Below are 19,732 nucleotides of genomic sequence, written 5' to 3'. Positions count from 1 at the left end.
AGCAGTGTATTTCAGTCAGTCTGCCTGTTCTGCTCCCACTCTGTCTCTGGTGAATCCTCTCACCCTCCTGCACATCTGGCATGTACCCCGGTTCTTATATAAATAAATAAATCTTTAAAAAAAAAGATCTTGCCCATATACCTTATAAACATCAATGTACCATATAAGAAAACAGAATTGAAAGATTTTTATGCTGTTGCCTTAATTAGATAAAATTTAATGGCTATAAATAAACCTGGCTGGGATTCAAGAAAGGAAGATATTAATCTTTAGGGGGCATTTCTTATAATTATCTTCATAACAGACTGTCTGGTACAATACCTACCTTAGAGAAGGCATTCAACAAATACAGGGTTAATTTTGATTCACTCCAGTGCCCTGCTTGCAAATCAGTTACACATCCTTGGATAAGGACTACAATACTCTAAGTCTGTTTCCTCATCTATGAAAAGAATGTGTCTGATTTATAGTTGCTCTGAAGTAGCGTTACACTAACAGTCCATGATTCAAATAAGATTTTGTCAAAAGTAAATAAAGAGAATGAAACCTGATTTTTTTTTTTTCTGATGTAGCTGTTACCTCACAGTAGACAACTAGGCCACCAATAGCCATGTCACATTGTAAACTGACATATAACCTGATGCTTGGAGATTCCCATAAATATCTGCCTTGTGAACTAGGGTACATAATTTCAATATAAGCAATAGGTATGTGCTTGATGATCTATAAATTTCTTTTTATTTTTCAAATAATACATGTTATTTTGCTCCCCATTCTTATCACTGATGCAACTCAGTAAGTTCTAATTTTATTTGAATTTATGTCTGTCTAAAATAAATAAACAGGGCTTCCCCTGGTGGCACAGCGGTTGAACGCTGGGCTGCAAAGCTGCCCACAGCCTCTGCAGCACCGGTTCGATCCCCAGTTGCCAGCGAGGGTCCCACATGGCGCAACAGACCTCTCCTGCCGTGCCCACTACTCCCCTCAGCAGTGTATTTCATCAGTCTGCCTGTTCTGTTCCCTGCTCTGGCTCTGGTGAATTCTCTCACCCTCTAGTGTTTCTGACTGTACCCAGTGCTTGTATAAATCAATCAATCAATCTTAAAAAAAAATAAAAAATAAAATAAACATAAATAATTATTTCCATTGTAAAAACTTTAGATATACTTATGTAGAAAAGAAAATCATCAATTTAGTTACTTAAATAAGCCAACTACTAAGGCATTAATTTAATTAGTATGGAATAGGTAGAATCTCATAGGATCTACTACTTTAAAAAATGACATTTGGCCGCATATTTGGATGTGTACATGGAGATAAAAGGGAAAAGAATGTTCCTTCAGTGCACAGAAAGCTGTCATCTGTTCCTTTTCCCTTCTTCCTTCAAACTATAATAAGGACATTAGTCACAAACAAGGCATTTCTGAGCACAGAAAACATGGTAAGAGCGAAATAATCAAATCTGCAAATTCTACAGTTTATAGTAGATGAACAGTACAAGTGCCTCTGTGCTTATTTGCCACAGCCTGTACAAAATCAGGACTCAGTTGTCCTGGCTGGGAAAGAGCCCTTAGACTATCCACTATTAATCCAAAACTCTCAGTTTCAGCTGAGTGAAAGGAAAGACAGGTGGTCTATTAACGATGCTGGAGACATCTGGAGTTGGTGATGTGGACAGAGAGTGATTGATGTGACTCTGCTGAAGTATAGAGAGGTTTTTAATTGTCTGGACGGCATGTGTAGTAGTGGATGGAGATCTATCAGCCTTATCCCAGCAGAGCAATGAAGAAGCAACAGATGAGTAACAGTCTCTTTAGTGCCACTGCTCATCAATGGCCTCCACAAGAGACCAAAGGCAAGGATCTACATAGGGAAAAGTAGAAGGAAGGTCAAGGATGTTATGCACAGAAAAATTTATATAAATCAGGGTACATTTTACTTCCCCTAACTCATGTTTTGTAATAGTAATTGTAGTGGTGATGATGATGGTGATGTTGGCTTTTCACGACCCACTGTGCTTAGTTAATTCCTACTTATCTTTCAGATCTCAGATCATATGTCACTCTCTCACAGAAGTCTTCCCAGACTTCCATGACAGGCTCAATTGTTCTAAAATATGTCCTAACCTTACCTGTGCATCTCTCTGCCTTACCTGCTCCAGTGAGATTGTATCTCTATTTGTGTAATTGTTTCTTTATTGTATTTTCCTCCCCACTCAATTATATGCTCTTTGTGAGCAAAGGTACATCTGATTTTGCTTATGATTGTTTCCTTTGAACTTACTGTCTGGAGACTGAAAAAATATTCTGTCTAAAAGAAAAGGAAGAAACAGAAGTAAATAAAACTGCTTTTTGTAGACTTAATGTGAAGCATCCATTTTCCTGATGTGCTATATATTTCTCATGACAACCCTTCAAGGTGAGTCCTATTATTTCCATTCCACTGGAAATCTGAAAATGAAGTCAATGGTCATAGTTCCCATAACTACAACGGATGGAGCACAGATATAAACATTGATCCATTTGGCCCCAAATCATGTACCAACCCTTACTATCTTACTGCCTCTTTATGGTACAGAATTGATCTGCATTCCTAGCGAGTTTATTTTAAATTTAAAAAAAAAAAAAACAGCAACTGATGTTTCAGTATTCAGAAATCTAATATCATTGACAACTGCTTTCTCTAGTGGGCTTTACTATATTAAACATTAAACTTCAATATATGGAATCTGAGTGTTTATTTCTGAAAATTGGATCCTACAGGCAGTCAAAGAAATTGCATAGGAACTAATCCTGAAGGAGTGACAGAGAATCTGCCTAGAGGGTCAGTCAATTCTTGAACAATTCCCACCCCTCCCCACTTAACTAACCAATGAGAGGCCGGTAGTTTGCTGCTTGCTATTTCATCCCTGTAGTTCCAGCCAGGATTAAAGATTTTCCCCTAATATACAAAAACCAGAATGTTGGCAATATTGTTGCAAAGCTGAAAAAAAATGCAGTGGTTATTCTAAAATAAAAAAAGTTCCTTGTCTTCTCAAGTTCTATGTGAAGGAGGCAAGAATGTGAAAACTTGTTATGATATATATGATAGTGCAAAGCAGCAACATGAAGTAATATGAATAGTAAGTAGCTGCTATTCAAAAAAGGAAATATAACATGATAGAATAAATGGTGTATTTGTCCCTTGAGCTGTGAGTACTTAGTCACTATGAAATCATTCTCACAGAGAACATAATTTACATGGCACTCGAGGACAAGAGATTCAAGATTCTATACATGTTGCCACTCCTCATTAGTATTTGTGTGAATTTAAGTATTAAAGCTGTTATCAAATATTAATGATCAAAATAAATTAAATTTAGACTGTAGAATGCAACTGTTGCCATATTTTGCTGTCATGGGAGTTTATTAAGAGTCTTTACATGGTCAACAGTAGAAATTTCCATCAAGAGAAATGTCTCAATAACCATTCTATACAAATTTTAGTAGACGCAAGGTATTGTGGGAACCCACGGACCCCCTTTGATGTACTTCAGCAAACCCATGCTATGAGAAGAAGACATTTTCATCCTAAAAGTCACTGCCTGGCATCATAACTTTTGTTTCCCATATTCTTCACTATTTAAACAACTAAATAACCAGTGTTTTCTGATTATTTTTTACGTCTATCTCTAAGATTTTTCCAACTTTGTGCCTTTAACTCCTTTTTTTCTATTTCCAATCAGTTTTGTTTTTTTTTTTTTTTTTTTTTTTTTTTTGAAAACAGGTTGGAAAGGAGAATAGGGTAAAGATGTGGTCAGGACAATAGTTATATGTGGGAAGATGCTGATTTCATCAACATTTCATTCTGTATACAGTTCTATCCCCAATGTACAATTATTGTGTCAATAATGCAGTAGAATATTATTCAACAACTAACCTCATCTAAGGGGATGAAGAAAGAGGGAAAAGCCAGAGGTAAAGAACAGAGAAGTCATATTTTTTTCAACTACCTCTGCTGTATGATTAAACCACTATAGTAGAAGTTCACTGAATTTTTTGTTGCAACTACCTAGTTAAGTTGATGCCCCATAATTCCAATTGTTTGGCTTCTGTGTTGTCCTCAGGGGAAGTACTTTGTTAATTTACCTACTTCATGTTTTATGAGTTCCTCACATAGAACTGGACCCATCTGGAGGAATGAACTGTTTTTGAATCACAATATTCTCTTACCAGTCTATACCACTAAAAGCCAAAGCAGGTTTTTCTTTCTCTTTTCTTCAGTAAACAAACTAAATCAGAGAACAGAGAAAAGCAGCTACAATATTTCATCCCCAATATATTTTAAACTGCCAATTTGGGAGCAAATCACTATTGCATCATTTTGTTCAATTTTCTCCTGACCATCAATCTAGAATGAAAGAATTTCATCCAGTGTTCAGGGATTTCCACCAGCATTATCCTGTAAAACAATGCTGAAGTGCATTTGCTACCTTTTTTTGTTAACAAATTATGTATTTACTGAGGTTAGTTGATTGGAAATTCAGAGTCTAGGAAGGGAGTCAGTCTTTTTTAATGAGGTATAAAAATATTTTGACCAGACATTCATATTTTACCATTTTCCAAGTACAGTCATTTTTTCTACTCTGCCCTTGCCATGATGTGACATTTAATTATGGATTCCCCAGAAACCTCTCCCTGAGGTCTTTTACATCAGAAGTACCTTTTCCAGGAGGACTCCAGTGGCGTTTTTCATCATGACAGCAGCTCCCTATGGTTTAGCTTGCTATTAAATCTTGAATTAATATAAGCAAACCCCTTCCATTGACAAGATAAACAATGTGTCCCTTTGTTTCCCAGAAGATCTACTATGCTGTTGTCAGAGCCCAGACCTTTAGTAGGTGGCCTTTCATGAGGGTTAAAATCTTTATAGATACATGTGCTTTCTACCTAACCAGATTTCACAACATTTGTTAGAGCACATCCTTAACCAGAAAATTTCAGTGGTTGTGCATTGCCTACGAAATAATTACTGGGCTCCTAGAAAAATGTACTTCTCAATGTTTTAATTTTTTGGGAAAATGGGTAGATAAATAGATGAGGGAGGATACATTGATAATTGAAATTAGATAGATAGATAGACAGATAGGTGGACAGACAGGTGGACAGACGGACAGATGGATGATGGATTGTGAATAAATCTAGAATGACTCAGTCTAAACATTTTTTTTGTGTGTGTACTTCACAATGATGCCAGAAAAACCTCTTTGGAATTTCGTGATTCATATTCAAAACTTTTGATGGTTAAGATTGACATGATTTTGATATTTTAAGTATTTCTTTGGCTATGCTACTAATGCACAAGTGTACCAAAAACATCAATTACTTTAAATTTGTATCTTCTCTTTCTTGCCGCTGATTTCAAACATGTTGAAAATAAGGCAAGAGTCGATGCATCTATTTGCATCTGTTTTTCAACTGGTTGTTATAAATGCTTTGCATTGTAAAAGAAGATACTCCTAAATAAAGTGCTAGTAAGATGATACATGGGAACATATAAAAAGGATTGTCCACCATGACCAAGTAGAAGTTATCTCAAGAACTTGAAACTGGGATTACACTTAGTTAATGTACTATAACACATCAATAAAGTATGAAAAGAACACAATTGTTTCTACATATGAAAAAGAATTATTTAAAATGTTTTATACCTCTTAATGATAAAGCATTTGACAAACTAGAAAATGAAATGAATGTCTTTTTTTCTGATATAGGGTATCTTTGAAAAGCACAGAACTATTATTACTGCTTTAAAGGTGAAATATTCAATGTTTTCCCGATTACATCAGGAACAAGCCAAGGATGCCTGCTTTGGTTGTTTCTAGTCAATGTTGGATAGGAGGTCTCTGCTATGGAGATTAGACAAGATGTTACAAATGAGACACCATATTAGAAAAGAAGTAAAACTACATCTATTTGCAGATGATATTTATTGCTACAGGAAATCCTAAAGAATTAATTCAAAAACAATGAGAACTAATAAATGAGTTCAGGAATTTTGCAGTCCAAAGATCAATATAAAAAAATAAATTGGGGCCTCCCCTGGTGGTGCAGTGGTTGAGCGCTGGGCTGCGAGGCTGCCCGCAGCCTCTGCAGTGCCGGTTCGTTCCCCGGCCACCAGCAAGGGTCCCACCAAAAAAAAATTAAAAAAAATTAAATAAATTGTATTTCTATACACTACTAGTGAATAATCTGAAAGTTAGTGATTCCTTTTATAAGCGTATAAAATTGATTAGGAGACTTTTAGAGATAAGTTGAACCAAACAATTGCAAAACTTTGACTGAAATCTATAAAACATTAAAGAAATTAAAAAAAAAGGAAAGTCAACCTGTGTTTATGTTAATTAATATTGTTAAAATAGCCACAATCTGAAACTTGATCTGCAGATTTAACATATCTCTATCAAAACTATAAAAATGCCAGGTGATTTATTTTCATAAATGTATAGTCATATTAGAATTGGTAAGATGAAATCATGGATAGGATCTCTGATTTACTCCTAGACAATAAAATTTCAAGACCAGCATTTAAATTAACTATCTTCACTGATATTATTTTTAAATAGGAGTATTATACAAATGTTTATAATGTTTGTTTATCAACAATGATCATTTCTAGTCAATACTAGGATACCTGTACAAGGAACATATGCAGGTGTATTTCCATGAACATATAATTATGTTGTAGGTGAATTAAGTTATGATTGTACAGTTATTCTATAGCTTAATAAATGATTAACTAATATCCTTAAATATTTCATAGGTACAATCTCCCAATGAAAACACATGCTTTTTAACTCTGATGGCTCCTTTCTCATCTTTGATCCTCCCTAATTTCCTATGCCACTCTCCTAAAAAGGAGAAGACTCTAAAGAGAAGTGACAATATTTTGTTGTTGTTGTTCAGAAATAGAAACTAAAGGGAGCAATCAGAAATCACATCTTATAACTGTTTTATCCTTTTCTGTGTTTGCATTTGTCCTCTATTCCTTTGACCCTGGTTCCACATGCCTATCTATAGCTGTGTATCCTCTGACCATTGTACTACCCAGTGTATTACATACCAAATGCACATAATTAATCTAATGCTTTTTACAAGGTTAGTTATGTCATTTGAATAGCTTTGCATGAGCAATTTCACCTCCATGAATGAAAGGGCATGAAAGAAACAGGGCAAGAAGAATCGACGGAAGGTAGAAGACATTCTCGTTTTCATATATTACAGTAAGCAGCCAATATAAAGCTTAAAACTGAATCAGACTGAGTTAATTATTACTCTATCCCCATAATCCTGTAATCTTATCTCTATTCCAACGCTGCTACTTCCTTCAGTCTATGCCTTTAGTCTCCCAGAAAAAGATCTTCCAACTTTTCTGAGCTTCCATCAACCTGTTCTCTATCTGAGAAAGAAGTTAGTAAAAGCTACTCCAAAGACCAAAATCACCCCAAGGGAGATTACGGATATACAAAGATAAAATATGTTTTTTTATAAGGTATGTGAATGACACATAACACAGGAAAGCATTTTGAAATGCCACCTGTAATTGGAAAAATAATATTTATATGTAAAAGGTATTTTAAAAAAATCATGTGGACGTCACCAATCCCTTTGCATTATGAGTCAACTTTGGCCCTCAGAGTGACAAGCTTAACTGAATTGTCAATCTTTAATGTTATTTCAAGACCCTAGAGCAGAAAATTATTATACAGCCTCCTGTCAGAGAGGAATAACAAAAATAGCAAAAGCAAATTTCATCCCCAAAGGGACTCTGCTCCTCTCAAAACTTATCTCTATGCAGATTTGAGACAGAAGAGTTGGCCCAGCGTGCAAGGAATCAGCCAACTGCCAACAAGTTTTCTAAGCTGCAGAAGAATGAAAAGTCAATTCATGAACTAGTAACAAATTTTAGTCTTTCTTATGAACTACTAAGAGGGGTCTTTTTCTTAACCCTTTGATTTGCAGCACCCTTGGACATGAGATAAAATTGCTTCATTAGTATTTTATATTCTTTGTCTCTAGTTCTGCAATAAATTCAAGTGGCTAAGATGAACCAGGAAAGAAAAATGTGTCACTACCTCTGATGTGCAAGATCCATAGGGAGGACATGAAATTAAGCTCTCAGTATAAAAAACCAACAAAACATTCTCCCTGGGCCCAAGATTTAAACTTTAGATTTCTGTTATTATTTTTTTTTTTTTATTTTTTTTTTTGTTTTTTTTTTTATTTATTTATTTGTTTGTTTTGTTTATACATGCACTGGGTACAGTCAGAAGTGCGGGAGGGTGAGAGAATTCACCAGAGCCAGAGCCGGGAGCAGAGCAGGCAGAAGGACCGAAGTACACTGCTGAGGGGAGCAGCGGGCGGCAGGAGAGGTCTGCGCGCCATGTGGGACCCTCCTCTGGTGGCCGGGGAGCAGCCGGGGATCGAACCGGCGCCACAGAGGCCGCGGGCAGCTTCGCAACTCAGCGCTCAACCGCTGCGCCACCGGGGAGGCCCTCTGTTATTATTTTTAAATAGCAGTAAGAGTTTGAATATATTGTCACACACTTTGAGTCTATGTCCATTCATAACCACAAGAACCTGGAAACTGGAATATCAATATGATATGCAAACCAATGGTGCTCACATGGGCAAACTAAAGTTCATTCATTCCCTTCATCAGAGAACAAGCAGAGCCCTATTCATATCATCTGTTTAATAACTGACAATTACTGTTGCAAATTCAATTGTTAAAGGGAAAAGAAAAAAATATGTGCTGGAAAAGTTATGATGCTATGTTACTCACAGAGAAGAAAGTCTGTATATAGTCTAAAGAAAGACTCCTTATTTTATTCACTTTCCTCTGTCATTGTTGATACCAATTGATCTGATTGAATCAGAGTTTAGGAAGACAAACAATTATAATAATTGGTCAAATATATTAATACAGGCAGAGAAAATTACTATTAGAGCAATAAGGGTGTTTGTTTAGGTGAAAAGGTGATTTATTCAGACTTTATTAAAATAAGTTATAATTTAATTGCTATCTAATTCACAATGGATAGATACAGTACCAGCACACCTATTACTTTATGAATGTAACACAGTTACATACAAAACTAAAACACCAGAAAACCAGTGGTTCAAATAAATTTGATTCTAGGACCTTAAAATTATCAATACAACAAACAAAATATTCCTTAATAAGGGCAAACAATAAAATGAACATCTAAAGTAAAAAAAAATAATAAACTCCTCTATGACCATTTCTTTAGGAATAATGATATCTACAACTTCTTTAGATTTAATATTTAATAAGTAAAATGTAACAATAAAATATACCTTAAATGCTTATGGAAAGAAATGATGCCAGGTAGTCATCAGCATCGTGTTCTTGGTATTTAGACTCTAAAATCACTCACTAGTTATTACATCTAACTTGAAAACAATCTTTTGAAATGCAGTGATTTCTTGTTGAGTATTGCAAAATGGGCAGCTCTTTTCCAGGGTATTTAACACATAAACACCACTCCTACTACTGTGACAAATGCCCGAATCATAACTTTACTACATTTACAGGCCATGTGCATTTTAAGGACTTATGGAAGTGAAGTCATAATGAAGAACTCTGCATGCTAACAACCACAGGGAAAATGACAGAGCAGACACAGAAGAATGAACTTAAGAAGTTGACCCCCAAATGTACAGTAATATTTCAAGTGCAGTTGGGATCCTCGTTTAATCCCCCAGGTGAGAGAGTGGCACATAGGTGGCCACATGGCTGACACCTGACAGTACATCTCTGTACACCTGACAGTAGCAACCAGGTATCACCACTCCCACCACCTAGGTGCTCTGCTTTGGAGAAGAGATTTCATCCTCAAAGAAAATCTACTGAAAACCACAGTAGAACAGAAAACACTGATATGAGAAAAGAAGGGAGAGAATAGGAGTTAAACCTATCAATTTCAGTGGCAATTCAGAAGCCTTAAATATTTCCCCTCTCAAATACAATGATGCATAAAGAATACATGAAAATAGTGGTTGACTATGGTGATGGTGGACGGGTGAACTGGTGGTAAACTGGGACTACATCTGAGAAAAGAAAGCAAACATTGTAAAAAAAAAATGAGAAATGATGTGAAATATATATCAATAAATAAAATAAAATGAAATAATACATGAAAGTAAAAAGCAACCATTCCTGAAGGTTTTGCAAGATTTTTTTTTTTTTAAATCTCTATTCTACAAGCACTTATAACTCAAGCACCACCTGCTGGTACAGAGCTGGAGCTGCCCACTCAATCAACAATTCCATTTGATTTGCATTCAAATCAGCCAAGAAGACAATTTAATTTTTCATAAGAAGAAGGCAAGACAAATGCTGGCTTTTGAAATCAGATAACCTAAAGTTGTGCTAAGATTTAAAACTGGTATCTTAGTTCCATCTCACATTTAGACCCAAACCAACTTTTAGTGAAACATTAAAAATGTACTATTGTATGAATTGAAGGAGGACTTGTTAATGTTGAAGATATAATTTATACACAAAACATTGAAATTTGTTTCTACTTATGGAGTGTCAGCCTCCATACTCCCATCAATTACTAGGTTACAGATTCCATCGTATTAATGCTTTTAATAAGATTATTAACACCTTCATAATATATACACCTTTCAAAATCTTAACAAAATTAAATGTGATATGGTTTACCACATCAACTAAATAACTATCTAACAGTAAAAGACACTGAAAAATGAAAAATCTGAAGACACTATCTAATGAAGAAGTTTATAGATTTGAATCCCTGTGATTTAGCTAGTTAAATGTTCCAGTACTTCAATAACAACAAATACATATCTGTATCTGTCTATCTATAGTTATCCATGTAAATATCTATAGACAGAGAGGTATAGATCTACATGGGTATATATATATTCTTGGAGAATGTGACTTAGAATTAGGTCACTGAATCAATTTTGCACTTTTTTAAAAAACAGTCACTTTGAGTCACTCTCACAGAAAACCAAGTTGAATTAAAAATAACTATTATTGCAATTGCTCAAAAATACGAGTGGCTATTTCATTTATCAGAATGTACCCCCTTCCAAATGTTTATGCTAAATTTTTTTAATTTATTAAAAAATAGCTATGTGCAGCACTTCCAGGCATGGTCTCAAAGCCTAACTGGTAGCAGCATCTTAGGGCTACATTAACTGTGTAACCTAGGCAACCAAGTAATGGCTAAAGCACCAGTGTTTGTTTAAAACGTGATGTGGAAAGCAATCAGAGGAGCTTCAATTCTGGGGAAATTCCTTTTCAATGTGAGCCTCACACTGTATTAGAGTGGTGCTATTTGCACCATTATAATTAAGATTGTGTCACCATATTCATTATTTTCAAGGGTTTGTAGCTGAGCTGTAAAAAATTAGTCATAGTAATTAAAAGATGGAAAACATCTAGTTATGTTAAGATGTCCTACTGGGGCATTTAAGGTCCTAGTGAAAAGGGTTTAAGCAATTTAAATGACAGATGATATTTTATCTTAACTAGTTTAAAATAGTGTCCTAACCACTGATAAATTGGACTTGTACATAAGAATAAAGGTAAACAATAATCTGGTCTGTATATCCCTTGATAAATATATATTGCAGCAAACTAGAAACCTGTAATGTAATTCTTTTATGGTTTTTATCAATCCCTTTGTGATTTTTATCTGTTGGCAAAGAACAGTATGTTCATTTACATTTTTTTTCATTTTTGATTTTTGACTACTTCAAGTAATCAGTCATGATTGAAGAACCTAAATACATGTTATTTTGTACTTTTTTACTTAAACATTTATACGCCTACATAAATTATAGGAGCAGGATTTTGTTTCTGACATATTATTTTTTAAAAACCAAGTTTATTTTTCCCTTTATCAGTTCTCTTCAGAACAAAAAAATATTTCATGTGTTGTTTTTCAGACTGAAGAAAGAACTTGATTGCTTTTAACAGAAAAATAAGTCATAATTTGGTAATGGGTAAAGGATAGCTAACCTTTACTAAGAGCCTGCTGTAATATTCACACAATGTTATATATCAGATATATATTTTTAATTTAATACTACAAAGAGTTCTGCAGTGGAGATGGTTTGGCTTCCATTTCACAATGAAGAAACTCACAATAGAATTGGAACTACTATTGAGCCCATACATTTTTCATAACATTTGTGCATCTCCAAAGCAAAAATAAAATAAAATAATTGAACATAGTCCAGTCTATATTTAAATGATTTTATAAAATATTAGTAACAAAATTATAAGGTAATTCTATTTCTCTTCATTCTCCAGATTTCACCATTAAGTTTCATGTCATAACTAATTAACAAATGTACAAAACTCATCAGCACCTACGAATAAAATGAAACTAAGAATTGCAAAGAAATCTATTTCCTTTTAAAGCTGTCTAGTAATAACACAATCTGAATTATGCATAAAATAGTACTGAATTCTGACAGAGAAGTAGAGAAATCATCATCTGAGATTTAATGTGGTAGATATTGGAATGAAAACAGTGAACAGTTACATGGCAAAATTACTGTGCGGAGCTGCTCCCAGAGAAAGAACAACCCCTCGGTTCTAGCCAAGGATCTCACAAGCACATACCATGGCTCCTTTGCAGTCTTTCCAAATTTGTAACTTTGCTTTTTCTTTAAATTGCTAAACTGAGGAAATGCCATTTGTGCAATTCTTTTCAAAGAAAATATATTAGAGATTTCTAGCATTTATTCCTGGTACCCAAAGTAATATATATATAAAACATTTATTTTAATAAGTTATTTTGTTTTTACATTGGAACACTTGATATGCAATTGAATATAATTAAAATTAAACATATTTGTCCCTCCCATTTTCCCCATTTACAGAATACGAGGGAAAAAATATGAACTAACAATGTTCCCATTGCAAATTGAGTAGGCAAGGGAAAACCCAAGGAGTTAGAAAAGCATTGTCTAATGAGTGATCCTAGACACAGGAAGCAATTGCACACACATCTGAAATGTGGTTAGTCCAAATTGAGATGTATTATGAGTATCGAATACCCATTGAATTTTCATTCTTAGTACAAAAAGAAATGAAGGCAAACTCTCATTAATACTTTTTATACTGATTACTTCTTGAAATGATAATATTTGGAGATACTGGGTCTTCTTTTGTTTTTACAATAGAATACTTGAGATATAACTGAGATACAATTGAATATATACAAATTCAACATATTTGTCTTGCCTATTTTTCACATTTGTTTGTTTCCCTTACTTCCTAGTCTTCCCTTAATACTCTTTTATGCATAAATATATAAGCATATATGCAATTTTTAAACTTCTGTATAATTTATATTTTCTATATATATAAATAGTATATGGCCAGTAGTAAGTTTAATAAGTAAGTTTTGACTAGATTTTGAATCAATGTATTTTCCAACACTAAACACAATTAGCAAAAAGGGACAAAATGAGAAGTATCTTCCTCTCAGTTCCAATCATAAACATTAAGTCCATAAATGAAATAATTAAAGAGACATGCAAATGAGAGACTTTTGAAACACTTATAATATTAAAATTGGCAATGAATAATTTTTTATATGATCAGATTATATAAGCAACCATATGAGTCCAATAATCTATATATGCATGATGTGGGATATCTGAATATTTAGAAATGCATTCATCTTTAATATAGCACTGACTATAAAGGATATATTTTAAAGCTGTCTAGTCAATGTTGGTGATATTTCTACTTCATATGAAAAAAAGTTCACTTGTCAATGTACATATTCTATAAACAGCAAAGTCTCCAACGTGGAGATCAGCATTCTTTCAAAGGCAATATGATAAAGTAAGAAAAATCATTAGAAAAGTTTAAATATTTTACATATTCCTTCACTGAGACTTCAAGTTTATGAGAAAGTGTGTATTTTAAACCACCCACACAACTTATGGCTCTGGGTAAAAAAAAAAAAAAGTTAAGATTATAAAAGAATAAGAGTCTTTAGATACCAGACTCTGGAGAATTATGAGAGGTAGAAACAAAGTGAAGTTATAACTCTCAAATGTTTAGAAACCCACAGAAGACCCAAGAAGAATAAACACATGACCAGCAAGAAATCTTCTTTTTGAGAGTGTGGGGGTAAAGTTCTTTTCAATCATTGTAGCATTTAGATTCTCTCTGTGTATGTGTGTGTGTGTGTATAAAATATAAGCATACATATATAATATATACATATTTTATACATACACACAAAATATTTATTTTCTAAATTTTATTTTTGTTTTTTTAATTTTTATATAATTTTAAACAAGGTACTCTTATTTTACATATTTGTAAATATTTTACAGATAAGATTTCTCCCTTCAGGTGTGGTCACCTTAGCTCTCCCACCACCAAAGCATCCAAGGTAAAATGAACTTGTAAATGTACAAGAATGTCTTCCTTGAATGAAGGATAAAGAGGATAGTCACATATTTGTTGTGGACTGAGAACCAATCCAGTGTGTACCAGGGCGGTTATTACTTTTGTGGAGATAATGAAAGTGGGCTGGCAAGAGCAAGGTGGAATGGTTAGAAATTAGTTTCGCCAAATGAATTTCACATGGAGGAAAATATTCATTTGGAAATATACAACAAACGTTAAAAAGCAATACTTCTAGATCAATTAAGATGCTAAAAGGGCATAAAATTCTAGCACTTGATAAATTGCTAACAGTCACAAAAGAAAGATATTGGTAAGGCCGTATTATTTTAAATGAGTAGCATTGGAAGATTGCTTAATGAAAGTTTTTTGTTTTTTTTTTTAATTGCAAAATAGATACTGGTCTGAAAACAAATATATGATTTTCTCCTGAGAAATTAGCTGTGTATATAATATTTCTGGGAAGCATCATTTAAATTTGCCACTTAGGCCAGCTGTCATGGTCCCAGGAAATACTTATGGTTCCTGGATTTGCTGTGTTCTTATAAATCTGCTTTACCCTGATGGTTCATAGTTGCTTTTTCTGCTCAAATACAGATATATAGATATGGGTCTACTGAGAGTTAAGAAAATCCAAATCAAGCAAATCCCCAATTCTGTTCTCTCAACTTAAAAAGTTTTTCTTTCTCTCTCTCTTGTTTTTGCTCCCCTGATAAACCACCAGAAAGTTTTTTCATTTCATATATATATATATATATATATATATATATATATATATATATATATATATATATGCTTATAAGACAAGTTACAGAAATATATATACACACGCGCACACACACATATATGGAAAGAAATCTGCTTCTGAGGCAAGGAATATAACTTTTATTATCTCTATTCCCTGTTACTGACTATTATTAATTTTAGACTTTTGTTGCATTTTTCAGGTAATAAAAAAAGCAATAAAGTAGTCCTTTAGTACAAACTGTGCAACACTTGTGGCTTGTTTTAAAAATCAAGTCTACATTATAAGGTAAAACTATCTATGACTCCCAAGATAAACAAAACTAGTTATAAAACAACTGGAGAAAAACACACTATTTATTCAATAAATATTTGAGAGTCTGCTATGGACAAGCTCAGGGCAATGCAAATGGCAAAAAAGTCATTCATTACACTGATATATCCTCTCAGAGAGCCAATGAAAGCTCAAAGAACCACAAAATAATCATCATAATAATGAATATTATCACCTTACAGCTTTATATATTGTCAGCACTTTATAGCTCAAAATTCAATTTACATGAATTATTTCCTGTCCTATTTATGACTGTCCTGTGTGAATAGGTGTTGGAAAGACACTGTTATAACCATTTTAAGGATGGAAAAACTGAGGTTTCTGACATTTTAATTACCTTGCCAAATTCACATGATAAAAATGAAAGTGATAAGAATAAAACTTGTGGTTTGTTTTCTCCTTGTTTTCACTATTTTATAATATAGTTGAAGAACACAATTTCCCTCTTTTCCACATTTACAAACAATGGTGAGTAGGAAGGAAAAGGCAGGAAGACATAGCTTAATGTTACCCTGGAATAAATCAAACCTACCAATAATTATCAATTATTAATAATAACTATATAACCTACCCTTGAATGTGAGTATAGTAAATGACTTGCTTCTGACCAACAGAGGATAACCAAAAGGGTTTTACTCTCTTCACTGAGTTACACCATATGGTAAAGGTGATGGAGCTGTCATTCTTATGATCACAAGCTATATACTATTCCATACTAGCATATTAGAGCTTAAGAAATATTCTGGCTGTCCTCGAAGAAGTAAAAGTACATGCTGTGAACTGTCTATGGAAAGGATCACATGGAAAGTAACAGGAGGTGATACCTAGGTAACTGCAAGTGGTACCCCTGTCATCAAGTAAGTGGGGAGCCAAGTTCCACACCTGTAAGGAGATGCAAGCTGCCCAGAACCTGAGCAGCTTCAAACTGAATCTTTCCTGGGAGGAGCATCTGATGCTAACACCTGGATTATATCCTAGTTGGGAAGGAGAAAACTCAGATAAATTGTACCCAGACTTCTGAGTCACCAAGACTGACAAAATAAATACCTGTTGTTTTACGTTACTAAATTTGTGGTGATTAGTTATGCATCGTAGAAAACTAATAGAACACCTACTTCTTTTTCTATATATGAGAGCTTGAGCCCTTTTACTCTGAAACTGATATTAAAAAAAATCCAGGAATATTTCAGGGAGGGAGATTACAAACAATAAAGTTTAAGATTTTTTTAGCACATAGTTTTTGAGGTAAGCATTGTTGAAAATCCTTGCATATTTACACAATTAGACTTCCAACTTTAGGATGGCTCCAAGGCAGAGTCCTTGGAACTTGTATCTATCCTCATCCTCAATCTAGGACCTGGCATTTCAATCTGAGAACTATACAGTAACTTTTGGGTTTTGAACAAAACCAGAAAAGCAGAGAAGAAAAACAAAATGTATCAGATATAGTAAGATAAAGATAGATCAAACAATCCAGTGTGTAAGTTGTGTGTGCTTGTGGTATAAAATATTATTTTGTATGTGGACAGTGGCCAAAAATACTGCCCTAGGTGATGCCCTCCTGTTTTGTAGCATTAAACAGCATCTATGTTAACATGGAGGTCAATTTTGTAACTCTAGACTCTACCTCCACTGTGAGATCGCATTCATTTTCTAACTGCCTTTATTTTTCCACTTGAATGCTTAATAAGCAATTCCAATGTGTGATATTCAAAATCTGACTCCTGACCCTCATTCTGGACCCCAACCCATGCCCATTCTTTCCCACAGCAAGCCAGAGCTTAGGACTTATTCTGATTGTTCTCATATCCCTCAACCAAAGATCAGCAATTTTGTCAGTTCTACTTTCAAATACATATCAGAATCAGACCATAGGATACCACAACTAAATTATCACTTTGAGTCAAACCAGTACCATCTATCTGAATCTGTGCTATTAAAATAAACTTGCTGGTGACTCTATGCATCAATTTTGTTCATCTCTGTCTAATGGCTTCGTAAGAGTAAGAGTGAGTCTTGAAGTAAATCATTGTCTTTTCTCTTAACACCCTCCTCTGACTTACAATGCATATTTAGCTGATTGTAATATATATTTATTATAAACAAAGTCATAAGCTGTTGGACATTTACTGTCAATAGGTGGCAGTTGTGATACATTGGTCATTGTGCATGAATGAGCTTGGTCATAGCTACTCATGATGTGTCACTTCAGCTGAATTACAGGCACTGTTAGACCACGCATTTTGACCTCAGTGTCCTCTATCTAGCTTCCACTATCACTCAACACTGAAAAGAGAAATTATGCAAAAAGACCCCGTGACAGACCAGCATTTATATAAAGAATCTTTGCCTAAATAGGACTAAATGAATTGTTTTATATTTAATTAGAAAGAATTGTGTCACTGTTTACATGGAAGTTTTTTTTTGTCCTAGTAATACATGGAATAATGGTGAAGCTAACACTCCAAAAGAGTCTTCAATTTTATGGTAAAAGTCAATATTTATAATGTTCTACAAGGCCATTACATTTTCTTACCTTACTAATCTTTCTGAACTAATATCTGAAAATTCACCTCTTTACTCAATCAGCTGTACCCAGAATAGCTTTTTTTCATTCTCTGAATATGCTATGAACACTCATGATAAGTAAGACTTTGCCTCTGCTCTTTCTTTTACCTGTATGCTCCCAGTCTCCAAGCCACATGATTTGCAGAACTCACTCACTCACTTGTTTCAGGTCTCTATTCAAATGTTATCTTATTAGGAGATTTTTCCTTACTATTTACGCTATTTAAAATATTATAGCCCTTCTCAAATTAATTTTTGTACATACCTTATATTTTATTATTTCTTTAATTTATTCTCTTCAACTTATTCACCATTCTTAGTGATAGTGGTAATACTGTCATTCTTACTGTATGATGAAGAAAGTGAGAGCAGAGAGGTTAGGTAATCTGACAAGGTAACACAGATAGTGTGTATGACAGATACTGGATTGATGCGGCTACGGTGCCTGCACAAAGAACCTCCCCTTTTTACTGTCTCTCAAGGTTTAATATGTGAGTGCAAGTCTGAGACCATTTATAAAGATCAAGAAAGAAAAGTTTATTCACCGTAAAGATTTTCACAGAGTATATTTCAAAGAACCAGGACTACCAACCCAGTCTGTAGACAATAACTCGGGAGCAATTTTACAACAATGCTATTATTTTACTAATTCCTCAAAGGTGTTATTGTCTAAGAGGTTTCTCCATTCTTGGATATTTTCAATTTTATAGCAAACAAAAGAGTCTAAACTTTTACTATTAAATATCCATATGAGGTTCATCAGAGCCCTTTTGCCCAGCATATAGTCATGACGTCCATCAAGTTATAGTAGTTTCCTACTTAGGACCAATGCAAGGATGGTAATTTATTCTTGCCAAACTGGAGCCACTTTTCCAATACATTAAAATGATTAAATGGCAATGGAGAGTGAGAGCAAGCAATATTTAATTGACTATCATATTACATAAATGATAACAAATTATTTTATAGTTTTTCTAACAGCAACAAGCATATTTTTTTGCTCTCAAAATTCTCTTCTATCTTTAGGCTTTCTGCAATAATATCTATAAATGATAATATAAAATTTATGAAATGTTTTGCGTTAAAACCCATTGAGTTTTTGAGTTTTGTCACAGAGAAAGCAGCCTGAACACATGATTGTCATTATTTTTGTGGATATTATTATAAATATTTTTGTGTTTTGTCTTAGAATGTGGTGGCTAGAACCAAGAAATCTGGAAATAATTAAAAATAAAGAGTTTAATTAGAAAATATATGTTGTGCTGCATATGAATGTCCAAAATGAATCATTTAAGCATGAAAGGACAGACATCTCATGCATGCTATTTCAGCGTCTAAAAAACACTCCACCTGACTCTCTCCTGTTCATTCCTCAAGACTGGGATGAAATATCATTCCTCAAGACAGTCTTCCCAAACCTCAAAAGCTAAATAAGGTGTCCTGGTCTTGATCTCACATATTTCTCTTAGTTACAACTATACTCAGATATCATTAAACATTAACTTCAAAATTATCTCCTCAGAATTTTCAAACACTCCATGAGAACAAATCATAGATCTATGCTTCTTATCTTGTAGGCAGTGAATAATATTTGTTTAAATAATAAATTTA

At 33.8% G+C, this 19,732-nt stretch overlaps 1 protein-coding gene across 3 annotated transcripts in view; it reads right to left on the bottom strand.

The window, feature by feature from the left end:
• The window catches only part of NLGN1 (neuroligin 1), an 882,121-nt gene that overhangs the window by 508,528 nt on the left and 353,861 nt on the right, over positions 1–19,732 (bottom strand). The window lies entirely within an intron of this gene.

This window comes from Talpa occidentalis, unplaced genomic scaffold (genome assembly GCF_014898055.3).
Source record: "Talpa occidentalis isolate TD23 unplaced genomic scaffold, MPIMG_talOcc4v2.1 talOcc4.4, whole genome shotgun sequence".
Lineage (NCBI taxonomy): Eukaryota > Metazoa > Chordata > Mammalia > Eulipotyphla > Talpidae > Talpa > Talpa occidentalis.
Note: the sequence above shows the minus strand (reverse complement) of the source record. Positions and strands in the feature narration are given on the sequence as shown.